We start from the raw sequence: 17,639 nt of genomic DNA on the forward strand, positions 1-17,639 counted from the left end.
TAGAAATAAAGGGAGCAATTATCAGCAGAATTATCACTGGAATTTAGTAATAGCTGAGCCATCTGAGGCCGTGCGCAGGTTAACATTAGGGCAGTGTAATTCCCTACTCTCTGTACTTCATTCTGTTCAAGTGTCTCACTGAGAGGTTTCCATTGTGTTTTTGCAGAGCATTTCAGAGAATAACAGCCTTAACTGGTAGAAAATGTTTGCTAATGTTCACCCCCTGTTTCCCCACTCTTTATTTCACATATACAGCCATTATCAAACCAGTGCTGAGTCACATATTGGTGCTGCTGCAGGAAAGCTGAACAAAAGGTCAGGCAGACCCTGGTTCTGCAACGAGTCTTAGGGAAAATTACCTGCGGGACAAGTCCCAACCCATCCACCCTCTTCACCTCTTACACCAACCTCGCTCAGGCAGCTGGGTCCCTACTGCTGTTTCTGGTGCTAGCTGCCAGCCCAGGGCGTCTCCTATGGGCACACAGAATTTCATTTGCTTTTTCTGGCTTTACTTGACCCGAATTCACCTTAAGCATGCTTTACCTACAAAGCTCAATTACCAGTGGCCAGAATTTTTCAGCTAAAACCGAGGTGTAAACAAAGGTTTAAGCATTTCCAGTTCCTGCCACACTGTGTCATAAGCCTAACCACTATGAAGATATTTATTATGCTCTATATTATTGAGGCACTTCCAAAGTCACTGGGTTTTTTTTTGGACCGGGAAATGTTGAAATTAAAGTTTCTTACATGGCTGAGCATCTGTACTGTTGGGGAAATCATGGAATGTTTTGGGATGGAAGGGACCTTAAAGACCATCTACTTTCATCCCCTGGGCATAAAATATCATCTGATCAGTCACTGGGGAGTTTAGTTTAAGTCTTATCAATGACAAAAAGCAAAAGAGGACAATATATATCATTCAGTTCACTTTACAGCAGCCAGGAATTTTTTAGGGATCAAATTCCCAGAAAACCCAACCTAACAACCATTCAATGGTTCTGGAATTGAGTACCCCAAACTACACCTCATTGAGCAAACTTCTGCCATGGAAACTCACTAATTTTGGTAACAAGCAGTTAGTGTCATCCCAAAACTGTAAAGTTCATTGGATTAAAGCCCTCCTATTACAAGAGGAACCCTCAGCATTTTTTTTCCCCATAAATTATTAAGACTTTTATTCTTAACTTTAAGCCTGATACAAGCAAACAGAAGAGCTAATTAGGCTTGGGAAAAAAAAAATCATATGCTCTTTAAAGTAGTAGTTTGTAAGACAGGCTTAAAACCAGTTTCACATTTGATCTGTTTAGAGCAGGGCTAATACACTGTTACTGAAACTACAGTTTGCAAGACATTATTTTAATTGATTATTTAAGCACATTTTATAGAGGATTCGTGCACCTGAATTTTATTTTAAAGCAAGTTTAGGCTTATGACACAGTGTGGCAGGAACTGGAAATGCTTAAACCTTTCTTTATACCTTGGTTTTAGCTGAAAAATACAGGGAAAGATAAAGGGAAAACAAAGCTTCTGGAAAAGAAGGGAAAAGATGTTAGAGGTAGTCAGAAAGCACCTGTCTGGAGGGAAGAAAAGAAGCATTTTTCACCTTGGAGGGCTTGTTTGTGAGGGCAGGAGTGTCCCAGTATTTTGGGATTAAAAATTAAGACAAGAGGGGTAAATGGAGATTTATAGAAAAATTTCATTCTTATTATTTCTATGTCTTTTACTATAGTTTTGTTTTTTTTTTTTTTTAACATACTGTAGTTAGTTCTATGGAAGGATGAGCCCAACCAAAAAATAAGAAAATGGGATGTTAATAATCCTGTGAAACTAAGACTGGAGCCATAGGAGAAGATAGGAAGTTCACAAGGCAGAGGTTTAACCCTCCCTGAAAAGAAGTAGCTACAATTAAATGTTTGGTTCGGGATGACCTGGCACTTTTGAGTCTTCCAACTCAGGATAATTTGGACATAACTTGGAACTTGGAAAGCTACAAACAACAGGAAAACAACAACAATGAAACAAAATGAGAACAGTCATCCCAAACTATGCACCATGAAGACAGTGCAAGGCCCTCACAAAGTGGTTTTATTCTAACAAAATTGATTAAACACTGAACTACATTGCCAGAAAATACCTGCAGCACATCCACTATGAGGCACTTTTAAGAGCAGATTCCCCTCCTGGGAACAGGCTAAGTACAACTGCTCCTTGCCTAAGGGTAAGGGATGCTTTAGTCCTTTCCAGCCCCAATTTCACCACCCTCCAGAGAAACAGATTCTTCAGTTGGAAACACTAGTTCTTTGTACCAGTGACAAAATCAAGTTCCACCAAAACCAGTAAATCTATATTCAGAGAACACTTTTAAAGCTGTTAAATTCTCCTTTTCCTAGTCAGTCTTTAGGAAAGGGATAATTAACATTTCTTGACTCTTTGAGTACGTTTAGACCAATGAAAGGAACATAACAGAAACACCAACAATGAGAACAAAAAGTTACCTTGGGGGGAAACCCCACCCCTTGATGCATGATGCATCTCTCGGGAGCACAGGTAACTCCGAGGTGAGAGGAGACTCAGTCGTCCCCACCACCTTTAGGAGGCACTTTGCAGGAAGGGGCGGAGCCAGGATACACAACTCCAAATGGCCTTGAGGAGTTTTCATTTGGGGTTGGGTTATTTTTTGCGTTTTAAGCCTTCTAACTCTCATGGCCTGTACACAGAAAGGTTTCTTTTATTGGGTGAAGGATTGCCGGGTTATTGAGGGAAAAGAAGTATTAATTTTACCTTACTAATAAACCTGCCTAGGTGATCTAAATAAATGAAAGAAAAGTCTCAGAGACTTTAATGAAACATTTTTGCTTAACAAAAGCAGAAAGCTGAAAAGCAAGCACATTAAAAACACTGCTGTCCATGGGATTTCCCTGTTATTTTTAACTGTGGGCTTTAACATCTTCTATTTTAGGTTCTAAGGCAAAGTGCTTTTATGCATTAATTAAGTTAACAAACTGTTATTCTTCTGTAGGAGCTGGAAGAATTATACCTGTGCAGGTGTATTTCAAAAGGGAGATGTAAATACAAGTCTTAGCTTAGGCCCTGTAGTTATCTTGTGTGTATCACTGAAGCTGTTGTTGCTAAAACACACCTAAAAAGCCAACTAATCTAAAAGGAGCAGGATCAGCTCCTTAGAATCATGTTTTTGCACTTTGAAGAAGCCTGTAATTTAAGGGGCATTTTGCAGTAAAGAGTTAATTGGTAGCTCTGAGTGGTGCTAACAGGGAGTATGAACTTATCACATCAAGGATCCCACTTTGCCAGGAGAAAAGCTCCTTAAAAACTGTGGATTGTAGGGAGTGATGATTAAATATATAATTTGGACTAAAATGCCACTTTAGGCTTGGAGCTGAGGCATTCTTGCTCTTGATCCCAGGCTCTAGACAAGTTCAATCAGCTTGGTGTAACCAAATTCTCATGGTATTTAAAGGGTGTGAATGACTGATGTCCCAAGCCCTGGAATCATAGAAAGACATGAGAGATTTTCAGACGATATTTTTCCAAGAGCTTTTAGCTCTTGATTCCATGAAACATGAAAATGTAACTTCAAAAAAAACCCAACCAAGCAACCAACCAACAAAAAAAAATACACCATAAAACAAACAAATAATCCCAAGGCTATTATCTCTTTAAAACTCTGTTGATTATAACTTATTCTGAGTAGTAACACTATCACTAGTGTTGCTCAAGTCATGTGTGCAAAAAATGACATGTGCAGGTAACTACCATGATTAGTCATTCATTAACTTACTCCTTGGTTTAGGAGTTCATTTACCTTTTGGTTTCATTTTTCATTAAGTTTTTCATTAATAAGAGCACCATATTTTGAGGGTGTTTTAAAAGTGTTTCAAACTTAATTAAGCAAACAAGTATTTAAATCAAAATTCAAGTATTTGCGGCCAAAACATTTGTTCTGAAACGTTTTTTGCTTGCTTTGCTTTGTCCCACAGTTTCTCTGGAACCAGGTTTGCAAGGACCTGAAGGTAATGCCAGGAATGGACTGAGAAGGGAAGGAAGGGAGGCTGAAATAGCAGAATGAATTGTTCCATTCACATGGCTTTTCTGCTTGGGAATAAGTTCACATTGTAAACAGGAGAGAGGTGTGGTTTGCCGATTGGACAGGAAATCCTTAGTTCTAATCCTTGCTGTGTTGTTGATTCCCTTGGAGACCTTGAGCAAATGCATTCTGTCCCTGGATTTTTAATTGGAAATAAACTGGGAATGATAGACCTTAACTAGCTCAGAGGAGCAGCCTTTCCCATGAACATTCATAACGTGGTTAAACAGGTCATGGCTCTCAGGCTTGAAACCAGCTCATCTCCTGCTCTGAAGGTAACTCCTCACCCTGCTCTGAGGACCAGGGACCTGTGGGGCTGGAGTCACCAGAGCACACACTGGGCTGTGTTCCTCTCACTCACTTGTTCCCAGTGCAAAGCAGATGCTTCACCAGGGATAGAAGGAAATGTGACCTCCTGTTGTCTGGTGTGATTTGCTCTGCCATCCTTAGTGCACTCTGGGCCTGGTGTAACCACATTTCTTACTTTTTTCCCCTTGGATTGCACACCTGTGAGTGAGGGTGTGTTAGGAGGAGACCCCACTGAGGAATGTACCTTTAGAGGACGGCTCTGTGTCAGACCCTCCTTAGAAGCCTCGGCTCTGGCTGTTGAGCTGTGTGGCAGTGCCCTGTCCCCTGGGACCCCACACCTCAGAGGCAGCTGCCTGGCAAGAGTTCAGCGTGTCTGATGAGAAGGGTCCTGGAACCAGCAGAGGATGGTACTGGGAATCCTGCAGGAGCACAGAGCCTGAAGGCATGACAGCCCTGCAGGTAGTCGGGGCAGAGATTCTGAAATTTTTTAGTGTAGATTCTGTGTATTAAGGTAAATGATGGTGCAAGTGATGAATCAGACCTACAGGCTTGTCATCCTGCTTTAATCAGAGAGAACTGCAGTGACAGGGTGTGCTAACAGCAGCATGAAAAGGCTGAAGTCCAGACTCCTGGAAATTGTGTCTGCACCTCAGGTTCCTCACTTTTTTTTTCTCTCTCGCTGCTTACAGACGCAGTTTCAGAGCTCCTGAGCACATCCAGCTTGTGCTAGTCCAGAGGAATGATGGAAATGTCTCTAGAACTGAGTGACAGTTTTCTTCCATCACATAATTAGAGTTCTATCACTAAAGACTTGTCTGTTACTTACCAAACCTTGTTGGCTTTTCACTTGACTGCAAACATTTTTAATTGTCAAAACTGCTGAGCTGTTGCTGAAATTTAGACAATTTTCTCAGTGTTTCTTTGTAGCTACTGGTATTTAAAAACCCACTTCATCCTTGCCCTGAAAAGCTTTGTAAACTAGGCTAAATCTGAAAGACAACTTTGAGAGCCTGAAGAAACTTGGTTTTGATTTGCGTATCATTTGTCCTGAGCCTGATATGATATCCTGAATTTAGCCATGAAGTTTTACATGTGTAGAACTCTATTCTCTTTTATTGCTGAGCCATAGGAATTGTAGAATCAGAGATTCATAGAATAGTCTGGGTTGGAAGGGATGTTAAAGATCATCCAGTGCCACCCCCTGCTATGGGCAGGGAAAACTTCCACTATTTCAAGTTGCTCCAAGCCCTGTCCAACCTGGCCTTGGACACTTCCAGGACTGGGGCAGCTACAGCTGCTCTGGGCAACATTTGCCAGGTCCTCACCACCTTCACAGGAACAGTTTCTTCTCAGTATCCCATCTAACTCTGCCCTCTGGCAGTGGGAAGCCATTCCCCCTTCTCCTGTCACTCCAGGCCTTTGTAAATAGTCTCTCTCCATCTTTTCTGTTGGCTCCTTCAGGTACTGGAAGGTGTGATTAGATCACCCTGAAGCTTCTCTTCTCCAGGCTGGACAATCCCAGCTCTCCCAGCCTTTCCTCCCAGCAGAGCTGCTCCATGCCTCTGATCATCCTGGAGCCTCCTCTGGACTCTCTCCAACACCTCCACGTCCTTCCTGTGCTGGGATCCCAGGGCTGGGGCAGCTCTGCAGGTGGGGGGGTCTCATGAGAGCAGAGAATCCACCTGACGACAACATCTTCCAATGTTTGCAAGATCTGTTCTTCCCATGATTTTCCATTCCCTCTTTTGTATTTTCCACACATTTCCCTACTTCGCTTTCTCCCCTTCCCCTTCAAAATCCAAACCTTTGATCCTCAGAGAAGCAAAACCAGGACACAAGTTCCAGCAAGCCCAGATATTTTCATTTTGGCTGCACTGTGCAAGTTCCTCTGCAGGGAAGGGTCAGTACATGCAGAGGGCCAAGTAATTCCCATGTGGTCTCCAAGATCAGACCTCTGATCACTGAATTATGTGCTCGTGCTTCAGACAATGTCATTCTCAACTTGGCAAATGGGAAGCTAGTATAAGACACCAATGAAAGATACAGGTATTTGTAATTAAGCCTGGCAATACATCACAATGTTACTGCCACCGCCAGTGCTGCCATGCAGGAGGCAAAGGTGTCCCTTTCTTCAGGGAGAACTGCAGTGCATCCATGATCTGCAGCAGAAGATACTGCTCGAAGGAGCTGTGCAGGGAGGACTCCTGAGAAATAGGAAAAGGGCAAGCTGTTTTATGTGATACTTAACTGGCCAAACCTAGAGACTGTTTAAAAATCCCAGACAAGGGTAAGTCCTGAATTACTCTCCTTATTGACCTTCCCTCCTTTCCCTTTCTGTGCCTTTGTCTTTGCACTTCACTACCTGGAACAGAGTAAATTTGCCTTTGTGGTTCCCTGTACATACTGGCTTTGACATGATCCTGCTTCTTGTTTTACCCATCAACAGAGAGACCTGGGTATCTCTAACCCAGGGGAAAAAGGAAAAAGCCATTTATTTTTTAAACCAAAAGTTACTTCATAAAAGACTCCAAGAGGGATGGAGGAGTAGAAAAGTAAAAACTCCATTACTGATGCTTGACTATCAATTCATTCAAACTGTTCTTGGGTGAACACAAGTGTGCAGAATGCCAGAATTAGGTATCCAGGGATCTTTGAAAAGAGCCATCCCTATAAACCAGGGGGAATTTAGGGCGTGGTCACACAAGGACACAAGATCCAGCTGATAACATCTAACGAGCACTGCACTGAGCTGCAATAATTAGTCACAGAACGTCTGCCTAGCATGCTGCATGCAAAGAGAAATGAGTTCATCTGAGCCACTAGTGCAAGGTTTAATTATTAAAAAGTGGTTCAGGTTGACTCCTTTCACTTTGCTTAACAGCAGATGAGCATTTTCACGGAGCTCCAAATGTTATTCCCAGCCTTGAGCCACACCACTGGGTAAAGCTACATTTCTGCAGTGTCATTGTTTTTATTTTATGGTTACTGAGATTAAAAGTAAACTTCTCCTATCCCCATTACTTCAACCAACATGAGGCTTACATGGTCATGCTCTCTATCTCTATAGATAAATTCCTATTTCTCTATTTCCATGTAGGTTCTTTGACTCAATGATCAATTCCAATTAAGTTTTGTAGTAATGGATTATTGCAGTGGCTGGGCATACCCCACAATGGATGTTCCAAGAATATTCAGCTGCTCACAGCTTCAAGAAAATGCAATTGAATTTTTGCCTGCACAGTGAGTTTGGGCCTGTTAAACTCCAGAGAATCCACACGGGAAAAGTGGTGTTAAAATTATTTATCTGTGGAAAACACCTTAATCAAAGTTGTCTTCCTTCTGGACAGCAGAGAATCCAGCTACGAGGAATATGTGTCCTAGGGACCAGACTTGCCAAGTCCTTCTGCTTCCCAAGATGCTCATTTCTGCTTTTTGTGTAGGGCCCTCTCCTCTTGGTGACATTGAATCCAAGGATGAAGAGCCCTGATGAACAAAACCACAAGGTTAGAATAAGTCAGTTTTCACATTCCATATTTCATCACAATTGCAAGAAGTGATAAGAAAGGGGGTGGCAAATGAGAGCTACTCTTTGAAAATACAGAGCCGTTCTCTAGAAAAATCTGAGCCATGAAAGAGTGCACATAAATATTCAGTGACAGAAAATTACCCTCTAGCCAAAAAGCCAAAGTATTTCTGGTTTGAGAGAAACTTCATCTTTCCAAAACTGGACCAAACTGGGAATATTTCCCAGAATCTGGAAGTTCCCTGGACTCTGCAGGGGCTCTGGGAAACCAAAAAGTTGATCAGTTGTGTTCCTGGTGGTTACACAAGAACGGCTGCAGGAACAACGGATCAGTTACAAGCAAAATGTGAAAGTTTAGGGAGCTGCAGTGCTTCAAAGGGAACATTAGGGGCTCAGCAAAACAGTGTTTGGTTTCTCAGATTGTGTTTGAGCAGCTCTTGTCAATATTGTGGGCACAATAATAAGTTTAATCAAATACATTGACGGCAGTTATATTGTACCATACCTGGAGACAAAGCTAATCATTACATTTTATTTAAAGACAGGCTGTGATCTCCATGAAGTGGTCTGAGATAAGAAGGCAAGGTACAGTGTTTTAATCTGATTTTTTCTAGCAAGGGTTTCCCACACACAAGAGGGTCAATGTAAGTTCTTGTTCTGCTTGATTCTGCCCAAGTTCTTGAACTTAGTCTGTCACGCTGCAAACCAGTGCCCTAATTAAATTTGTTGCTGGCCATCATCAGCAAAAGCTGAGTCTCTTTCTCTGTACTTTGCCAAGCAACAACAAAAGGGTTTTGAAAGGCCTTAGTTTTCACTACACTGTAGGAAAAAAAGTACATTTCAAAGCTTGGAAATCTTCCCTTGCCAGCATAAAAATAAAATGTAAAACTTACAAAATCCTCTCTGCCTGCTCTTACCCAACACTATGGAGACAGGCAGATTCTTTAGGGATCCTCAGCAGAATGGTGAGACAACATAGTAGTTGTTGCAGTCAAAACTTTGGTTTACTTGAATCCTATAAAAATCAGGTAATTTTGAAAGCCAAGCATCTAAACCCCTCTTCATAGCAGGTTATTTGAACACATCAATCATAACTTCAGTTTAAAGTACACGTAAAAACTTCTGTTTCAGGAAGCAGCCACCAGTGAGGGACCATAGCCATGACACCTTGTCTCTGCTCTCCTGCTCAAAAAGAGCTGTTTATCCCTTAAGTCATATACATACCCACTTTCATTTTCCTGTTTTCTCATTTTTTGGCCCTGTTTTTGCTCAGAGCTCCCTGCACCAGCTGGGACATTGCATAAGGAGGGGATTGTTTGCTCGAAGTACTGTATCTCTACTGTCCTCTCAGAACAGTGAGGAGGCAACTGGACTTTGGCTCTGCCACGAGACACCAGAGCAGCCACCACAGAGAGTGAAGCTGCAGTGTTCATTTTGCAGCGGCCTGAAATAGATCCTTCCTCTGCCTGCTGCTCTTCCTGGTTTCCCTGTGCAGTGCCAGCATCAGCAGAGCCGTTGCAAACAGCCTGAGTGTAGCACCAGTTTCATCCAGTGCTGCCAAATGTGCAGCTCCCAGAGCCTGCCCACCCCTTCCCTCCTGAGCTGGTGGCATGTTTGCCATCCTCACAGCTTCTGCAGAGTGCTCCAGATCAAATGGGGCTCCTCTGGAATGAGCACTTTGCTTTTGCTGTCCTGGGGATGGGTGGTTGATTTACCAGGAGAGCCCTGTGAAATCTGAAATGCGTTAAGTTGTGGATTCATTGCCTCATTCCTCCAGAACTGATGGGACATTCCCTTGGGGGGGAGGCTGGGAAAGCAATAAACAGGGGATTGGAAAGCACCATCCACGGGGCCCAACCTGACATCCCCAACTCTGCATGAACCCGGAGGATGTTTATCCAGTGCTACTCCCTGCATTTGGAAATGTGGTTTTGGCCATGAGACAACTCAAACCGAGAGCTCATTGAGGAGCATTCCAACCCACCTAGGACTTCTGTTGACAGCAGTCATAAACCATCAAACCTTTGTTTTCCCAGTCTCTGATGTTTCCAGGACTCCTAAAGAGGGTACAGCTACATGTGCTGTTAAATATTGTTGTTCCCCATTTTGTTCTGATCCACATCAACAGAATAATCCAGGCTAGTGTTTTCACTTGCATCATGTCAAAGATCACTCCAGAGTTGAATGTGAAGGTAAAAAAAAAAGGTTTACTGGTCTTGGAAACAAGCTTTATTCCCTAGAAATCTGCAATCCCAATGATTCTATCACGGTTTTAAGCTGAAACTGTCCTTTCTGCTTTACAAATTTTAGTTGTATCTATTGTAGGATCTGCTTCATGTAGCACTGAAATGCAGCCACTTCTGGGCTAGGTTTTGAAATCTGGTGGAAAAGATCACAGCATGGATCAAAAGGAGACTGATCCTATAGTTTTGCTTTACAAAAATGAAGGGTAAGTTCTTCATTAGAAGATTGACAAGGAACTTAAGTGATCTGGATTTTGTTCTCTATTCTGTTCCACGTTTGTTGTGCCAGCTAAGCAAATAATCTCATTTCTTCCTTCTTTTTTTTTTCTAAAAGAAAGAACAAGAATGGCTTCTTTAGCCAGATCCATGCATTTGGACATCTTCCTGCACCTATCGTTCAGGAGCCTGACTTCTTAATTGCTGCGTGAATGACTGGAATTGCTATTTACTGAGAAAGACCTGAAAGTCTTTTGGACCTATGTGTAAAACAAATTCTGCATAAGATTTTATGTGATCTCAGAAAAAAGATAAAAGAAAACAAGATGAAAACATGATAAGATGAAGGAGGTCAGGTTTAGATGAAATATTAGGATGAAATTATTGCCTGCGAGGGTGGGGAGGGGCTGGGATGGAATTCCCAGAGAAGCTGTGGTTCCCCCAGCCCTGGAAGTGTCCAAGGCCAGGTTGGATGGGGCTTAGAGCAACCTGGGATAGTGAAAGATGTCCCTGTCCCTGGATGGGCTTTAAGTGCCCTTCCAGCCCAAACTCTTCCATGATTCCATGACTCTATGTAAAACCGGGAAATTGAAGGCAGGCAGCAGTGACCCTTGGTGGAATTCAGCTAAGAGCAAAGAAAATAACTCCCAGAAAAAATACAGAGCTATAAAAATCTCTTTAAAAATACTAAACACGTGGAGGAAAACAAAGTCATCGTCCCTTTAAATGTATATATACAAGGCTCTCGTTTTTTCTTTCCCGTCTGGGAAGGTGTCGAGTTTCCAGGGCCGTGCCAAGCACGAGGCCGTGCTGCTGGATGGCCCCGGGCTGAGGGGACACTTGCTGGGTTATTTTTGGCCACATGAGTACTTCACTCAATGCTGCCACTGTTCGCAGCTGTGACAAAGAGAGGCCTCTGTGTCGTGGTGCAGATAAAACTCGAGTGGATGCGTGGAGGAGGGGAGGAGAAAATGAGGAAGGCATGACCCAGACCACGTTTTGCTAACAGCATTAATTCCTTGTTTAATTAAATAGTTAATTAAGTTCAGTCTGCAGAGTAGACAGAACAATTAATTGCAGGCTCGTTGCATTTTCCAATTTGTTTTAAGAAAACAAAAATCAATTCATCGTAATCATTCCCCTGGATTTTGCTTACCTCCCAGACACTGATCTGATCGATGTGACAGTAACTGCCCTTTCTAGTAATCGTGGGTCATGGCAGAAGAGATTCCCATGCTTTAGGGAGATTGCTCAGAAAAGACTGGGAAAATGTACTAAAATAGGAATGGCAGCTTGCTTTGGGTCAGTTTTTAATAGAGGGAATTTCAGTGTAGTAGTTGAAGAGGGGAGGAGACTATGGAGAACAGCTTCACTGGAGAAAGATGTTGGAGAGTCATGAAAACAAACAAAAAATCAGATTTTACTTAAGATTTATGAATATCTAAAGAACAAATGCAAACTTTCCCTATTTCTAATGGGAATGGATGCTGTTTGTTAAATTGCTGTAAAGAGGAGGGAAACCTAGAGAAAATACAACTTATTTTCAGACCTTTATAGTAAAACTATTGTCAAAACGAGAATTTATGTGAGATTTTCAGTTAAATTTTTGTTGTGGATTTGCTTTTTTTTTTTTTTTTTTTTTTTTTTGGTAGATAGGAGCCTCAAAATGCTTCAAACGAAAATTGAAATTGGAACCCGTCCCTCCCCCCCCAATTTGTTTTGGATCTCTTCAAAAAGAAACCCTGGACAGACTTGGTTGGGTCCCTCCCATTCGTGTGTTCGCAGAGGTTATGTGGAATTTTAGTGTCCTCCAGGAACACTTCCAAGTTCTTCAGAGCAACTCAGGCTATTTGTCCTTGAAGGTTACCATTTGGAGTGGGTACTGCGTCAGCTGTGGCAGGAGGTTTGAGGTGGGATTTCAAAAATCCTGGATAGTTTCTGTTCCAAGTTTCCCTTCTCAGCGTGGTTTGTAAAACAGGGAATGTCTTCAGCCTCCTCTGAAAGGATTGGTTTATACTTTTGCCTTTTCCTCCTTATTTTTGGGGTTGAAATCAGCCAGGAGAGGGAAGGAAAAGCCTAAGTGGGTGAGGCAGCTGTGGCACAGCACCGGGGAGATAACAGGCAGCTTCCTCTGGGACATTTCTGTACCAGTGTCCTAAAAAAGAGATGAGAAAGGGGAAGCAGGAATTCTGAATCACATGCACATAATGAAGCTGATTAAGCAGCTGAGGAAAATCAGCTTCTGGAGGCTTCTGCTCCTCCTGTGTATCTGGTGGTGGGACTCTGACTTTGAAAATTACCTTCTAAATGAGCCTCTGTTTTGGGGTAACCCCCCTAATTCTGCCTCTGAAAGTAAAAGTTAAGTTTATTGTTAATTACAGGCCTATTAATAGCTACAAATTATCAGTCCAGCTCATTATTAAGCCTTGTTTGGATGGAATTCCAGCCTTCCTACTGGATTTTTAAATTCATCCTCTAGGTTTGTATGGCAGCCTGGTCTGGGTCGCAGCACTGCAGAAATAAAGTAATTCTTTCCTAGAAGGTTTTTCCCATAAGGGATCTCCTGTCGATGCTGGAGCACCATCCTGCCCGTCTCGATTTCTCCCTAAAATCCTGCAGTAATGCTGCCACCTATGGAAGATTCCCCAGCCTCGGCCTTTGTAATCTGCCCGATTCATGCGTTTACAGCTGTGAAAACAGGATCTGAGCGCGCTCCTCTGATCTGCTGATAAAACTCCCTATTTTTTACTGGGTTTTTGTTAATCCTGACATGAAGAGGCTCAAATTTGCTTCCTCCCAAATAAATTAGTTTTGAAATTGAAATTGCTTCCGGAAATTGGCCCTTAAGATAATATTTTTGCTTGACAGTGGCAGCTCAAAGTCCCAACGTAAAATATCATTTTAAGTGCTGTAAAAACACCACAAAGAGCCGGGCAGCACTTCCAGCTCCTTTTTATTTTTTTTTATACTGACACTGCTGCAGAAGGTTTCAGGAAAAGTTCCTTCTTCAGGGATATACTTTAACTTGCTGTGTGTATGTATTTTCTTTGATGTACATGATGGGGAAGTTCCCGTGATATTGGGGCCTTTTACCTTAAATTTGTGTCATTTTGTGTGTCAAAATAGAAACCTGACAGGAAATTTGCACATTAGATCTGGGAAGAGGCCACATTTTTGGAGTGAGGGGAAAGAAGAATGTGCTTGACCACTGCTGCAGGTTCTACAGTCAAAAACAGTCTCTTGGTATTAGTGCCCGTTTTCCACCCTGGGACTCCCAAGGCAAAAGTCAAGGTGCTTAAAATGTTCAAGAAATGTTAAAATAAATGTTTACAAAATGCTGAAAGTGTGGTTTCTCTGCTTAGGGGGTGCTGTGGAAACCAACCCCAAAGGCTTGAAGTAAAGTTCTGCTTGCAAATGCCTTTTCCTCAGAGGAAAGCACTGTTTTGACACCCCTTCACCCCCCCAAGCCTTGCACATGGCCCTGGAACAGCAAACCTTCATTAAAAAGTGATAAAAAGATCCATATTTCTCTTCTTGTGCGGAAAAAGGGAAAGATTAGGAAAAAGGGAGGGGGGAAATCAGCTTTAAAGTCTGTGGGGGGAAGATGAGAAAAGTTACAGCAGGTGTGAACTGTGCCAGGCTGAGAGGGTTCTGAGGGGCTGCAGAACCTTTCAGAATTGGGTGGGGTAGCTTTGGCTCCTGAGGTGATGAGTCCTCTTCCCCCAGACCACAGTTCTGCCTGCTGTGGGGGGGTTTCCTCTGGTGAGAAAACAACTGGTTGAGGATGTTCTCCAGGTAGGAGATGATTTAATTTGCTGCAGCAGGGTGGTGGGATGGGGTTATGCCCTGTCTGTGGTGCTTGAAGTGGTTTTTTTCCCTGGTTTGTAGCTTGCTGTGATTCTGCCCAGATGGTGCCGTTTGCTTTTGAGCTTCTGGAAAGGTTTGGGAAGGGCAGGGCTGCCCCTTCTTTTTTGTAAAATAGCTCTTTGGCCTTTTTGTGGTGTTCTTGGGTTTGCAGTTTGGTGGAGTTTACTTAGTTGGTATAATGAAATGAAACAATGACTAGTGAAACTTCTCCAGAATGTTGTTAGGGGGGTGCCTTGAGGTGAAGCACCAAGGCCTGCAGAAAGAGGAGTTAATGAATATTCACAAGTGCTCTTGTTCTCTGGTTTCGTTCTACTTTTTCTCCATAAATATAATAACTGGGAGATGGTTTTACTGTGGGCTGAAATGTGGGGAGGAATGCTGGGTAAAAGAGGGTATTACTGTGGCAGGAAGGGACAAATTTTCAAATACTCAGGTGCTGCTTGTAAGACAAAGTTCAGCACACCAGAATAGCTTTTTGTGTCATAATCTGACACTCAGTTGCTCCAGATAAGACTGGAGACTTCCCTGTGTTTATTATCACCTCCAACTCCCCAAGATGTGATATTTTTTTTCCCCCAAGCGTTTTGAATACACAGTTAAATACTAAAAATACAAGTATTTAGCAAAATTCAGACATGCTCTTATCTGTTTTGCATTTGATAAAGCATTTCCTGCTGACTCCTTGTTCTTCCTGCTATTTACAATGCCTGTAAATGAAATTCAAGCCCTAGACCATAAGGTTACTTTTTTTCCCCATAAATGTTTTTTATGCTAATAACTGTGTAAATGCCTGTTGGTGATGAGGATCCTGTTGTGCTAAGTGCACTAGGAATGCTGTAAAGAGGCTATCGAGTTTGCAATTTAGATTAAGAGGTTTAAATATAGCATGTGAATGTAGCAAATGCCAGTGGGATTTAGGGGGAAGACTTTATGGGCTAAAAGTTTCAAAAGGAGCCCAAGGGAATAAGGTGCTCAAATGCCTATAGAAATTGGACCCTAGAGCTTGTCTGAGCAAGGAAAATGACAGGAATGACTCCATAACTGTTCTTAATCACTCCCAAAGCAGATGTTTCTAGTCCAGAGATCCAGGTTTGTCTTGATCGGCTTTGGAGAAAATGAGAGTGGTTGTAAATGGCTGATTCTGTAATAAATCATTCCAGCCACCCTTCCCCATGAAGTGTGGCCTCTGTTGTTTCACTGACAGAGCTCTGAAGCTGCTCCACTGAGATGTGAAAGAAGCAGCAAGGTAAAGGAAGAGGAAAGGTAGTAGCTTTCAATGATTTTGGAATGAGTTTGACTATGCTGCAAAACTCCCTGAGGTCCATGACTATTTGGCAAGGGTAAATTGGAGTAATGGAACTGCAAAATTAACTGGTAAAAGAAGTATAAAGCTGGCAAGGTGGTGGTTTCATCCAAGAGTTGCAGTACAAACAGAAGATATAATTCTGCCTCTGAGGAAGATGCTGGAGGCAGGCAACGTCCTGTTCTTGGAAGGGGTTCTTGCCTCTGATGTTACCCTGAATCAGTTCTGTGTTGGCAGGAAAAATTGTTGTCAGTGTTTTTGTGCACTGGGAAGCAGCCTGGGTTTACATCATACAGGATGTCTTGATTGTATCAGTAGAAGATATCCAAAGTATTTTTATATCTTTATGGTAGCTTCAGATAGGCTTTTTCTACTTAGAGTAGAACTGGATTTTGCAATAAGTAGTCATGTGGCCAAACATGAGAACTTTGATATCCCTTTTTTTTTTGCCTGTCACATGAGGATCTTTAGTCACGCTGCAAAGGCACAAGTCCTTGGCAAAACCTGGGATTATTAATCCTCCATTTGATCTGTGTAGGCACTGAAAGCTGGGTGTAATCCAGAAGGAAATTTGCCTTTATGCAGAACTGCTCTGGGGTGGCGGGGACAGCTCTTTCTCTTCCTTCTGTACAGAGCATCTTTTCAAGCCTATGCTGCCATTTGTGCTTGGGGCAACAAAAACCTGGTGTGGAGGAAAGCTTGTTATGTACCAGGCTCTGTGGAACCTGGTTTAGATTGAGGCCATCATGTCTCAACAAATTTCTCTGAGTAGGGCTGTGAAACTGGGCTCCTGCTCCAGTGACCTGCAGGGTGAGTTAGTGTCCTAGAGAAACTGCCTGCTGGAGATAACCTTGTGCTTGAAACAGGCAGTATGTCCAAAACAGCCAAAATATGTGCTTCAAATTCATCAGAGGGGCTGCCACTAACTCCCAAGACAGACAGTAATTTGTGTGTGCTTTGTTGGGGTTGTTTGTTGGGTTTTTGGAGTTTTTCCAAGGCCAGCAGCTATCCAAGCGTTCCCTTATCTTTCCAGGTGATGTCTGACTTGCAGGTGGCTGCACCAGTGTTCTGTGACAGGGAGAAATCAGGCTTGAGGTTAAGATATTTCCAGTTTGGTGAGGATTGACTTTTGTGGTGCTGCTTATCTGACTCTGCTGCCACTGCTGAAGTACTTCCATAGTTATGGAGTTGTTCTCCTGTGTGTGCCTGGGCCACGTGGCAGGAAATGTTCCATCCTCTTGGAAAGCAGATAGCTCTGATCATCAGTAAGTCCAGGCTGTAATATAGCAGCAGAATACTGTGTTTCTGCTCCAAACATAAAGTATGAGCAAACATTTCTATGAGTTGTCACTTGGGAAGCAAAATGTGCATTTACACTGCTCGAAGTGGGGAATGGCAAGACCTTATGGGAATCAGTTTGACCTCAAGGTGCTGTAAGGAAAAAGAAAAGTTTGGGTGGGAAAGCCCGTTGGAATAAAATATGGCTCAGAAGAGAGAAAAGAAATCTCTGCTGGAATAACAGTACAAGAAAGGCCTTTTTTCAGGGTTACATGAATAGGAGGTGGTGTGCTCACTGAGTGGGTGTAACTTCGTGTTGAGAACAGGTATTAATTTGTACTAACAACGGCTAAATAATCATATATCTTTAAATTCCATCAGTGCCTCCTGCTAGGGCTGTTCAGCAGTGGAGTCTGAGCAAAGCTCCCTCAAAAGAGAACAGCAAACGCTTTAGGTTCAGTCCCTGTTGAAGACGTTGGGATTGGAGCAGAGAGTGGCTGTGCAGACCACAAGGTGGTGGCATTGCCCAGGTAAATGGTGCATGAAACACCATGATTTTAATATTTCTGTGTGTTTGAACTGCAGGTTTGTCTTTTGCACCAGCATTATTTTGGGAAAGGAAATCCTGTTTTAAATATTTGACTCTGTTGCATAATTAATCAGGAGTGTAAAATACTTTTCTTGATGGTAGGGACTTTTATTTTCTCTTTTAGAACATTTTCCTCTCCTGCTTCCCGCAACACTAAGCAATTTGAATAACGTTTAGTTGTGCTACAAAAGGACTGAGTGCACTTG

Source organism: Corvus hawaiiensis, chromosome 27 (assembly GCF_020740725.1).
Source record: "Corvus hawaiiensis isolate bCorHaw1 chromosome 27, bCorHaw1.pri.cur, whole genome shotgun sequence".
NCBI lineage: Eukaryota > Metazoa > Chordata > Aves > Passeriformes > Corvidae > Corvus > Corvus hawaiiensis.